Below are 12003 nucleotides of genomic sequence, written 5' to 3' on the forward strand. Positions count from 1 at the left end.
CTTCTTCTTCTTCTTCTTCTTCTTCTTCTTCTTCTTCTTCTTCATCTTCTTCCCCTTTTCTTCTTCTTCCTCTGTCTCCTCCTCCTCCTCCTCCTCCTCCTCCTCCTCCTCCTCCTCCTCCTCCTCCTTCTCCTCCTCCTCTTCCTTCTTCTTCTTCCTCTTCTTCCATCTTTCTCTTCCACTTCTGGTTGAGAAAAAGAATCTCAGAAAAATCAAGTGTACTTTTCTTTTCAGTCACATTTCCTTTGGCTCCGTTTCTTTTGCACGACCATTTAATATCTTAGAGAATTGAACAGCAATGTTGGTTCCCTACTTGAGAAGCAGCAGAAATAATTCTTAGAATAAATTTGTTGGGTGTGTGTCTGGGGACGAGGGCAGAGGGGAAATCTTCTTGGAGAAAGGGGAGAGGAAAAATGGGGTAAGGAACTGTGGGATGGTGGACCAAAAGAGGGGTAATGATTGGACTGTAAAACAGTAAAAGTAACAATAAAAAAGGAAATATGCTAAATATAGTCTAAGTCCTATGAACAGTGTACAAGGAAGTCACGATAACCTATGTGTATAACTATTGTTAAGATGAGTCAATATGACTTTCTTAGATGCCCACATGTATTATAAAATGTCACGCACTGTCCTTATATGTCTCTGTCTGTGTATTGATGACCTTAAATCTGTATTAAAACACTCTCTTAAAGAAATGGTTTTATAAAGCAAAAGGATTAGCAGCAGGGCACACAAACAGCCCACAAGGTGGCATAGATTCTTTATCAGCTATCTTTCAGACAGGAGCTAATGCTCAGAATTTACAAAGAATTGCAACATGAAATACCAAGAAAGCAACAAACAAACAAACAAATAAACAGATAGTTTTCAAAAAAGAAAACACAAACATCTAAGATGCTTTTCAAGGAATCCAATATCCCTAATCATCTAGGAAATGTAAACTAAAACTACTTGTAGAAATTTCTTCACCCCAGTCGGAAGCATTGGCATTGTCCTAGTCTTTTTTGAACACTGTTATAGAACACTGACCAAAAGCAGCTTAGGGGAGGAAAGGGTTCACTTCAGTTCTCAGCCTATTATTATAGGAAGCCAAAACAGGAACTCGAGGCAGAAAGTGAAGCAGAAACGATGGAAGACCATTGCTTACTGGCTTGTTCTCCTTGGTTTGCTGAGCCTGCTTTTTATACAACAGGACTACTCTCTAAAAGCCCTCAGTGAGCTGGATCCTCTTACTTCCATCTTGTTTGGTCCACAGAACTGCTGAAAAGCCAATCCCATGGAGAAATCTTTCCAAGTTCTTGCTCTTCCAAATGATTTTTAGCTTGTGAGAAGGTAAAAATTAATCAGCACAGTTATCATTAACAAATTTGATAATAAATATTTGACAGGATGTTAAAAAAAAGAACCTTTATTTACTACAGGTGAGAGTACAAATTGAAATAACCATTATAAAAATCATGTTGGAGGTTTTGTCAAAAACAATTAAAACAGAATAATTCTCCTAGAACCCAGCTATACCACTCTTGAGACTGCATATACCACCACAGAACCATTTGCAAGTTCATATTTACTACTTCTATCTTCATGATAGCAAGGAAAAGGAATGAGCCTTGGTGTCCACCATCAGTTAAGTGGATAACAAAGATGTGGCAAGTATACAAATTAGAATACTGTTCAGGTGTAAAGAAAGATGAAATCATGACATATTCAAAAGGATAGATAGACCTGGAAAGTATAACATGAAGTTAGGTGATACAAACTTAGAATGAAAAACAAAACCAAAACAGTATGCTTTCCCTTATATGCTGATGCTAACTGTAAGTTATTCATGTATATGTATAAATAGGTAAACATGTGGTTAAATTCCCAAAGTCTAGAAGAGAGACCAGGAGGTACTAAAGAAGGATGCCATATAGGTAAATGGATCCCGAGTAATTTCATGGTGAATATGTTAATTCAACTTTCTGGACATCAAAGTAGCAAGAACTGGTTTTGTATTCCAGGTATCTACTGTTATGTCTTTGAGGCAGTGGTTGTGAAAGTTGAATAAAGGAACTAGATATGATTAGTCACTGAATATGTTTGTCGTACTGACCCATTTAGAAAGAGTGATTTTTTTCTGAATTTGTTTTGGGATGAAGGGTTTTGTAACCAGATATCATTCCCTCCCCCCCTTTTTTTAAATTAAAACTATGTCAAAGTGGTCTATTATAGTGCTATATAATACGTAAATTGTATGAGTATATGTAAAATAAAGTTAGAAAATGTAAAAAAAAAAAAAAGAAAAAAAAACAATGCACAATGGAGAGACTTGGGACCAATCATTGCAGATACACAATGAAACGGGAAATGGTGGTTTAAAACACTATTATATAAACACTATCTCAGAGCAAAAGCCATTAAATCAGCTGTCATTGCCATTAACTTGAGCTGTGTTTAAAATCTACAGTTTTGTAGAAACTATTTCCCACCAACTATTCTGAAATCTTTTTTTAATTACATAAAGGCTGAGTCCTAGAGTATTTAAATTATTAAGGTCTTGCCCATTGGCATTTGCCTAAAGAGCTTAGCACTGAAAGACAGCACACTTTAATTGTGTGGGTGTGTTCTAAATAAATGCAGAATTGAATCCAGCATTATTAGCCTTCTGCTGTTTTGACGCTCATTTGTAGTCACTTTGAGACATGTTTGAAATAATTATGCGAATATGCATGGAAGAAAAAAATTGAATCTGCATTGTTTACAAGCTACATTCACTACAATATTTTGTTATTACCCAGCCAATATTATAAATAAGACAAACACACAAAACAGATCAAATACTCTCGAGATTAAAAAAAAAAAAGGTAATTCTTTTAAAGTTTCATTCATTACGCAGGTTCTTATGATACGGATTTGATTATTTTCTGATCTAATCTCATTTGAGACTCTCATGGGCCGTGTGGGAAGAGCTCTTACTTGCACACTGTCATTTAAAAGATTAAGCTTCCAGGGCACTGAATCCAGTCAGCAGAAATGCTGCTTATCTTCCTCAAACAAGGTCAGTTTAGAGGCACCTAGGAGAACAATAATGACTAATTGGAGATTTTAAAATTAGAATGTTATTTTTCAAATTTTAGAATCACCCACAGGGCTTGTGTTTTAGTGCAGATGGTTTTGGGTAAGAGCAAAAATTCTCATATTTTAACAAGCTACCTGATAAGGCTATAGGCCATACCATGACACGAGGTGATGTTGAGGTATGAGAAGCATCTAGGCTTCTTCCCTTTTATGTGTACTGTGGCCTTGAATTTCCCCCCAGTTCCATGAAGGCCTCATGTATCCTTAAATCTATTCCTGCCTGGTCTACTTCCTTCAGGGCAGTCTGGGTTTTGCTGCAGTGTGGAATTTGGCAGTTAACAGTCAATTTCACTTTCTTTTCCTAAGGACACAAATGTTTTCCTGAAAAGACAGATTTTATTGCTTACCAATAAGAATGATGGTTAAAACTAAAGTAACTAATTTCGCGAATGTCAAATTAATAGACAAAGTAGCCCTTGAGCCTGGGAAGAGCTGCCCAAGTCAGCACTCCATAGATGGAAATCTGAAAGAGCTGAAGCAGCCTTTTCCCCAGACACTAAGTGTTTTCTTCTTTCATGTAACTCATATTCATTCAACTGTATTATGATGCTCTCAAAAATGCCAACATTGTCATTTTGGGGGATACATTTGTAAACTAGTTCTTGCGAAGGGTTGAAATTAAATTTCCAGCCTCTAATGACATGAAGCATCTTTACCTAATATCTTGCTTTGTGTAAGAGGCTCGTATAGTCTCTTCAAGATGGGAAGAGAATGAAGACAAGTTCCAAAGAGGACGGTGTGGGTGTGGGTGGGGTTGCAGCATGCTGGCAGTCATCCTGATTTGACTATGGCATTAAAGTTTGTGAACCTGGCTCCTGCTGCTCAGGTTTACCCCTCTTTCTCTCTGATATCACTTCTTAAACACAGCAACTGAGCTGTCAGCTTTCTCTTGTTTCCATAACAAATTACCATAGTTTTGACAGCTCAAGCTACACTCGTACATCATGGATTTGTAAGCTTATGAGTGAGGTGTAGATTGCACCAGACCAGTGATTCTCAACCTTTGTAATGCTGCAACCCTTTAACACAGGTCAATCTCAAAGCAAATTCCATGTTCCTCTGGCTCTTAAAAATCTTTCTGTCACATCATGCAATGATGCCTGATCCTTAGATGCAAGAGTTATGTTTTAAAAGTTTCAGTTAAGACTGGGCACCACAACTTTGCATTTTGCCCAGCTGTGGTTTTCGGTAATGGTCTTTGTGTGTTTCTTTGTGGTTTTTGGTAATGGTCTTTGTGTGTTTCTTTGATGAGAGGTGTGGACTATACTTACCTTGGTAGTGTCCACCATGCCTGATAAATTTTCTTAATTGTACCTGCCAAGACCATTTGTCATGTAAAATAAGAATTCACAGCTCTAGGAATTAGAGCACAAGCATTGGGGGAGGGGGACAGTTGTATATTATCACAATATCTAAGACAGCCACATTTCAAGATAATTATGCACATAAAGCAGAGCCTCTGTCCCCTCACTACAGCATTCAGAGGGAAAGTCTAAAGCAGGATGTGTGTATACACACCAATGTGAATGGGTTGTGAAGGGGAATGTTTGATAAACAAAGCGATTTATGTGAAATTATCACATATTATCTATCAGTTGGCTTAAAACACTGGCTTAAAATACTATGGAATAATACAGAGGTACATCAGAACAAGGCACACTTTCAAAAAATTTTCAGTTTTTTTGTTTCTGTTTTTTTTTTTTCATAATGTGTATTTATGTAGCCCATACTGGCTTTGAGGAGATGAATCACCTTGCCTTAGCCTTACCAGTGCTTGCATAACAGGTTTGTTCTATCTCAACAATCATGCTTATGAACATCTACCATGACTTTTAAATATACTAATATCCCCCAGTGTTTACAAGGATGACAGAATTCAGAAGAACGTAGATTACAGAGTAAGAATATACATTTCTTTCCATGGTTTGCTGGGTAAGGAGAATCTGTTTTCTAACCAGTAAACTGTCAAACAAGGACCATGATTACTGCTGGAAAGAGGATAACATGAGTATCCTATTAGAATGTCCTCTTAATTAAGAAGTAGGCTATTGGGTGCTGTGCTTTAACCATACAGCACAACCTTAACCTTTGTTTTATGTAGTTCTAAGGTTTAAGCTAGCCTCCCGAAAGTGCACTGGTTTCAAATACAGCTTCCTATCCTTAATGCATAAGCAGAGTGTCAAAGGAATGAAATATGAAGCTACCGTAGTTACTATTTCCATTAAAATGTAATTAAAAGCTGAAATTATTCATATATTCATACAGCCTGCAAGATGATTTAAAATGAAGTAAGCACTTTGAGGCATTCATTGGTTCTACTTAGAAATGCTGTATATTTTATGAATTAATATTTTATATTTGTTTATATTTGAATAGTATACTAGAGGATGATACATTTTAGCTTTGCAATCTCCATATTATTATTTATTGTAGTTTTAATTATGTAAAAATGACTGATTTTCATTTAAATGTTATTGTAATATTCTTGCAATTATGTTTTTATTATTTAAAATAATACCTACATAAACTTTTATTATATTAAATTTTGTTATTTCTACATAAATCTATTTATATATTTTCATCATTGAGTTATATATAAATTGTTTATAATAATGTACTTCTAAGCTTATCACTAAACAACATAATGAAGTATTTTACCTTAAGATAGTTATAAATTAATAAATAATAGCATTGACTTCCTTTGAATAACTATTTTTAATACCACATAATCTCTGGTAGAGATTTAAATAGTAAATTAATAAAATGTGACTCCTAAAAGTCACATGTAAGTACATAAATTTATACAAAAGACAAATATGAAATAAGCTAATTTTGTGGCCAAGAACTATAATGTATGGCTTGATAGCAAAGAAAAAACTCTTCTTCTAAGGAGACTAACATGAATGCATTCAACATAAATGCATATATAACACTGAAAATAATGCAACTCATCTCCAGGATTATACATTATTAAAAATGAGCCTATAATCAACAGAGAAAAAATTATGTCAAAGCTGTTTTCAAATTATAGTTTAGAATGTTAAATGCTGAGTTCTGTTATCACTTTCTATCACATACACATAATTCAAGCAATATTTATGTGAATTTGCCCAGGTTTTTGATGTTTCAGTAAACACATTTACCACCAAATACATATTTATCAATGACTGTGTTTATGAAATGAATGTGATTATGAAGGAATTAAGACTTCTCATTGGTGTGAAGCACCATAAATAGAAAACTGTATTTAGGATGCTTTTGAAAGCAGCATGTAATTGGGTGAGTGAATATATTAAGAGACAGCAGTGGAGGGAGCAAGCATATTAAGGAGAGCATGGTTGAGGAGATGAGAGGGGCTGAAAATGTAGCATTGGGTGTGTCTGGGTAGCCCAGGAGTTTACAGAACAAGGCTCTGAGAGAAAAGGTATACAGAATCGATTCTGAATTTTAAAATTTGTAAATCAAGTCTTTTTGTATGGGTTAGCAACATGTGAGATATACGAAGTATAAATGTGAGTGTGACACAACTTTGAAATCTTTATACATACATTTACAGGCACACACACACTGTATGTATGTATGTGTGTGTATGTGTGTGTGTGTGTAACTGACAAGTTCTACAGGGTAAATGAGGGATGGTAATATGGGACAAAAGCATGGCTTATCTGGGGTAGTAAAGGTTCAAACAGTAATTTAAAATGATTAACAACAGCATAAAGACCTCATGCAGAGAATTCTCAGTGTACCAGCAGAGAAGTCTCACAGAGCAAGCAAGGATCACAAGATGACTGCATAGTCACTAGATCATAGCTATACCCATATGTATGACTGAGCTGCCATAACTTGTGCCTCAGGGTTTATTTCCATTGATGAAAAGCATGAAGGATTTATTTTTTTGTGATATATTTGCATAGCAGATGGTTCAGGAGAGACTAGAGAAAAGAAATCTGTAGAGAGGATGAACTGTGAGATAGGTACCTTATTCTAATGAGAGCTGGGTAGCAACTGATGGGGATAGAATATCTTATAGTGAGAAGAGAATGTCTGAAAAAATGGTGGCTGTAAAATTGGGGTACTTAATGTTATTAACTGAAATAGCCTATGTAATGATAGCAGTTTGGGGGGAAAGTTGGAAAAGAGATCAGGTATGCTCTGAATGGCTTGCTCATGCAGAATTAACACCACTGGGGCCACTCCATGAAATTACTCCATTAGTTACTGGGCAGCTGGATGTCTGAATCACATGCTAAGAAGGGAAATCTGGATAGAGACAGAGACCTGAGCGTGTCATCATTGAATCTGTGAGATGGAACGATGCAGTGAGAGCCCATACATCAAATAGGAACTCAAATATTTAGAGACTGGATAGATAAAGAGCTATGGAGGTTAAGAATGGCTTAAAACTTCATGAGCATCAGGACAAGGAACTCCAACAGCCAGCCTGTGAGTGGGAGGCAGATGTCACCCAGTCCAGGGCCACTATGCAGCCACCAGAGACTAAAGCAATCCTCCTTTACAGTGTCACATCGGTTCCTTGCTTGTTACTTGAGGATTAGCCATGATGACAGGAAGCCATCTTTCTCTTGAGAACAGAGCTGCTCCCTTAACACCCATTTCAATGCTGTAACTCGTAGGTATCTTGGGTGTTTTGCTGGTCTTTCAGGTCACACTTCAATAATTTTATGAAATGATCCCCAAATGCTACTGTTCAAAGTGACACCCACAGTCCTACACATCTATGGACTCATTTGATGTAACAGAGGTAATGAGCTGGGTCAGATGCTTCACACCCCTTTTTCTAGGCACAACAGAAATGGTTTAAAGGAGCTGTTAATAAAAGCCGTGGTGCTAATGGGTACCTGTTCATCTTCCTTAAGTCATAGTATTTTGCAAGCAAACTCATTCCTTGTTATATTTAGATGTGTTCTTTTATTTTCTGCTTTTGTTTATACCTGAGGCATGATGTTTTACTCTGATTTCCTCTAACACTGTCACACTGTTTTACAGAGAGGGATAATTTTATGCAATGATGCTGTTTGGGACTAACCTTCTGATTATATTTTTATCACTCTGTTCTTTATATCATCTCCAAATATTTCCCTTAAGATGACAGTCTCTCTCTCTCTCTCTCTCTCTCTCTCTCTCTCTCTCTCTCTCTCTCTCTCCCTCTTTAAATTTAAGTGTCTAACTGTATGGGAAAGAACCCAAGAGTCTTCAACATTATACAAATGACTACAGGCAACAGAGTAAAGCTGGAAGCAGGAGAGGTGCTCCTGCCTAAGGAAGAGCACACCAGTTTGTTGTCCAATGTCAAATGCTCAGCCCTGAACATATACATACAAGTAACACTATATTGCTCTAACAGGTTATGTTTCAGAAAATATATGTATCCATAAATACATATATGCATGTGATAATTCATGAGAAAAGAGTTCACAAATCTGAAAGAGAGTGAATAGGGATATGTGGGAGGTGAAAGAGAAGGGAGAAGCATACTTAAAGAACAATTACAAAAGTAAAAAGAAAAGGAAAAGGAAAAAGGAGAACATTTCATGGGTTTCTCTTTCATTTTAGTATGAACTAATATATATTTAGTATGAAATAATTCATATTTATTTCTCAAACACAAATAGAACAGAAACTGAAAAGAGAGAAGAGGGAGGCATGTCATCTAACCCTCATTCAACATTGTCTCTACCAGACCTGGTAATGTTTCTGTCTGCAGAACTTGAGCTAAGTAGACACAGGTATATACACACATGTGAAGGCGACCAGAGATGAGCCCTCTGTCTCATGGAAGTAAAACAAGGAGACCTCATGCTTGCCTTGGTAGTTCTTATTTACAGATCTGACAGAGAGCATTGGATCTACAAAGATCAGGAAACAATCGGACTCTTTATCTCAGATATAAGAAAGGGTTACATCTGTCTATAACCTGCGTTTTGTCTCTGTCACAATTAGCCTCAGTTACCAACTTGATACTTCTGGGAAGAAAGAACCTCACTGAGGAAGAAATAGCTCTTTCACCTTTTGTAGGAAATGTCTACGGTGCATTATCTTAAGCACTAATTGTCATAGGAGTGCCCAGCCCATGGGCTATGCTATTCCTACTCTGGTGGGCCTGGGCTCTATAAGAAATGTAGCAGAGCAAGCAATGGGGAGCCAGTCTTAAACCAGCGTTCTTCTGGGGTTATTATTTTAAGGTCCAACCTTGAGATCCTTCCCTGAACTCCTTCCTCTATAACTTGTAATTTCATATAAGCTCTCTAGATCCACAAGGTAAGCTCCCTGAAACTAATAGCAATGAAAGTGCAGAGATAGAAACCAATTTTAACATGTCTTTAAGATTTTAACTATACTTATTCATTTTATATAGGAGAGACAAATATGTGCTATGTATGTGGGGTTTAGAGAACACTGTGCTACAGTCAGTCTTCTCCTACAATTATGTGAGTCATGTATTTTGGGCTTGGTGGAAAGCATCTTTATCTACTTAGCCATCCTGCCTGCCACAAGTCAGATTATTTCTTGTATAAACTCATGCAGCCTCTCAGCATTTTTTGTTTTATTTTTTCTAAGACAGAATCCGTAGAGTACAGGCTGGTCTTTAACTTGTAGTGTAGCTGAGAATAATCTTGAAATCTTGAACTATTAATTATCTAGCTCTATGTCATAAAGTCAAGTAAGGCTACTAAGCCTTCTGTTATAGCAGGTTATATTCAACATTTTGGCTATCTGAGCTACACTGGACAAAATATTGTCTTGGGCCACACAGGAGTGCATCATCTATGTCTGGCCTATCACTTTGAGAGTATACATCTGTTTATTTTGAAACTATCAAGTGACACTGTTGAATATAAGTCTCACACTCTAAAACTGTGCAATAGAGTGAAAAAAATCAGAAAAATCATAATGTTTGAGTCAATCTTAGGATATTGTGTTGGGACACGTTTGTAGCCACATGAATCACATTCAGTCAGTCTCTAGGCTGGAGTTAGACACTCCTATATTAAAAGATGGAACTCTGGACAAAGCTAAGGATAGTAGGCTCCCTTCCTGGAGGCCCACTATCTTTGCATGGTCTGCTATGAATCAGCTCTGAGAGGTAAGGTCCCAAGAGACTTCATCCCAGGATCGCTTCTTGAAGCTGGCATGATTTTTTTTGTCTCCATTACATGTCCTAAGGGATTCTTGGGCATTAGTCTACCTTACTGAGCAAATTTCCTGAAGATCAACATAAAGATGAACTCTAATGAAACAATACTATTTAGATGAATTGATGATTTTATAGAATTCCTGATTTGATTTAAATAATCTAATGAAAAAAGCTTTAAGAAATTTTTTGTTTTACCAAAAAGATGTAATAATGTTAGAATCAAGAAAGGAATATACCCACTTCATAATAGTAAGTAAAGGGTACAATAATAAGTAATAAAATGAACATTCATAATAACAATAACAAGAGACAAAATTTTGTTCAGAGAAAAGCTTTCAGCTCTAACGATGAAGCCACAGGTATGCACTATGGTAAGGTAAGGTCATGTAAAAACAGTTGCTTTGAACTTATAATGAGCTTATAGAATGAAACACTGCTTTAATCTTGTTATTGATATCCTTCTGTTACTCCCCTTTTATGTAACATTTTATCTATGAGGTAATTCTTTCTTACACAGAGAATTTTTTGACCAAAAAGCTATAAAAGGGCTGAAAGCAATAAAGAAAAAGCGTGCGGCTGTTTTCTGCTTCACCCTGTGTATGTATTGAATTCTTAATTATCTTGCCTCTACCTTTCCATTGGTGAATTATTGGATTGCAGCGCTATGCTGGCTCTGCATGGATTGTCCAAGAGGGAGTAACTTCAAATTAGCATCACTGATGAGAATCAAACGGTATATGACCTGTCCTTAGAGTTCTGTCAACTTGGAGTGGCTTCCTTTTTATTCATGGTAAGATGCTGAGAAGGCACTTCGAGACAGAATGTATAAAGAAAAGATATATTGATGGCTGCATTTTTCTTCTCTGAGAAGAGTGTAAGGATTTTTTTTGTGGGGTAGGGACTTTTATTATTATTATTTTCTTTAATCTTTTTTTTTTTACAGTCCAGTTGTTATCCCCCTCCTATTCAGTCCTTTGATAGTTCCTCATCCTATTCCTCCTCCTTCATGTCCAAGAGGATGTCCCCATCCTCCCACATCCTCTACACCCTGCCAGGCTTTCCCATTCTCTGGATCCTCAAGTTTCTCAAAGGTTAGGTGCGTCTTTTCTCACTGAGGCCAGACCAGGAAGTCCTCTACTGTATATGTGTTGGGACCTTTGACTTGCTTCTGTTTGCTGCCTGGATGGTGCCAGTGTCGATCTTGGGGGTCCAGATTTGTTGAGACTGCTGGTCTTCCTATGTGGTCGCCGTCCTCCTCAACTTCTTCCAGCCTTTCTCTAATTCAAACACAGGTGTACCCAACTTCAGTCCGTTGGTTGGGTGTAAGTATCTGCTTCTGTCTCAGTCACCTGCTTGTTTGGCCTCTCAGAGGGCAGCCATGCTAGGTTCCTGTCTGTAAGCACACCATAACGTCAGTAATAGTTTAGGCCTTGGGGCCTTCACTTGAGATGGCTCCCAATTTGGGGTGCTCACTGGACCTCCTTTCCCTCAGTCTCTTCTCCATTTTTGTCCCTGCTGTTCTTTCGACAGGAACAATTCTGGGTCAGAGTTTTGACTGTGGGATGGGAGCCCCATCCCTCCACTTGATGCCCTGTCTTTTACTGGAGGTGGACTCTATGAGTTCCCTCTCCCCACTGTTGGGCATTTCATCTAAGGTTCCTCCCTTTGAGTCCTGAGACTCTCTCTCCTACCAGATCTCTAGTACATTCTAAAGGGTTTCCCTA

This window comes from Grammomys surdaster, unplaced genomic scaffold (assembly GCF_004785775.1).
Source record: "Grammomys surdaster isolate TR1022 unplaced genomic scaffold, NIH_TR_1.0 185, whole genome shotgun sequence".
NCBI lineage: Eukaryota > Metazoa > Chordata > Mammalia > Rodentia > Muridae > Grammomys > Grammomys surdaster.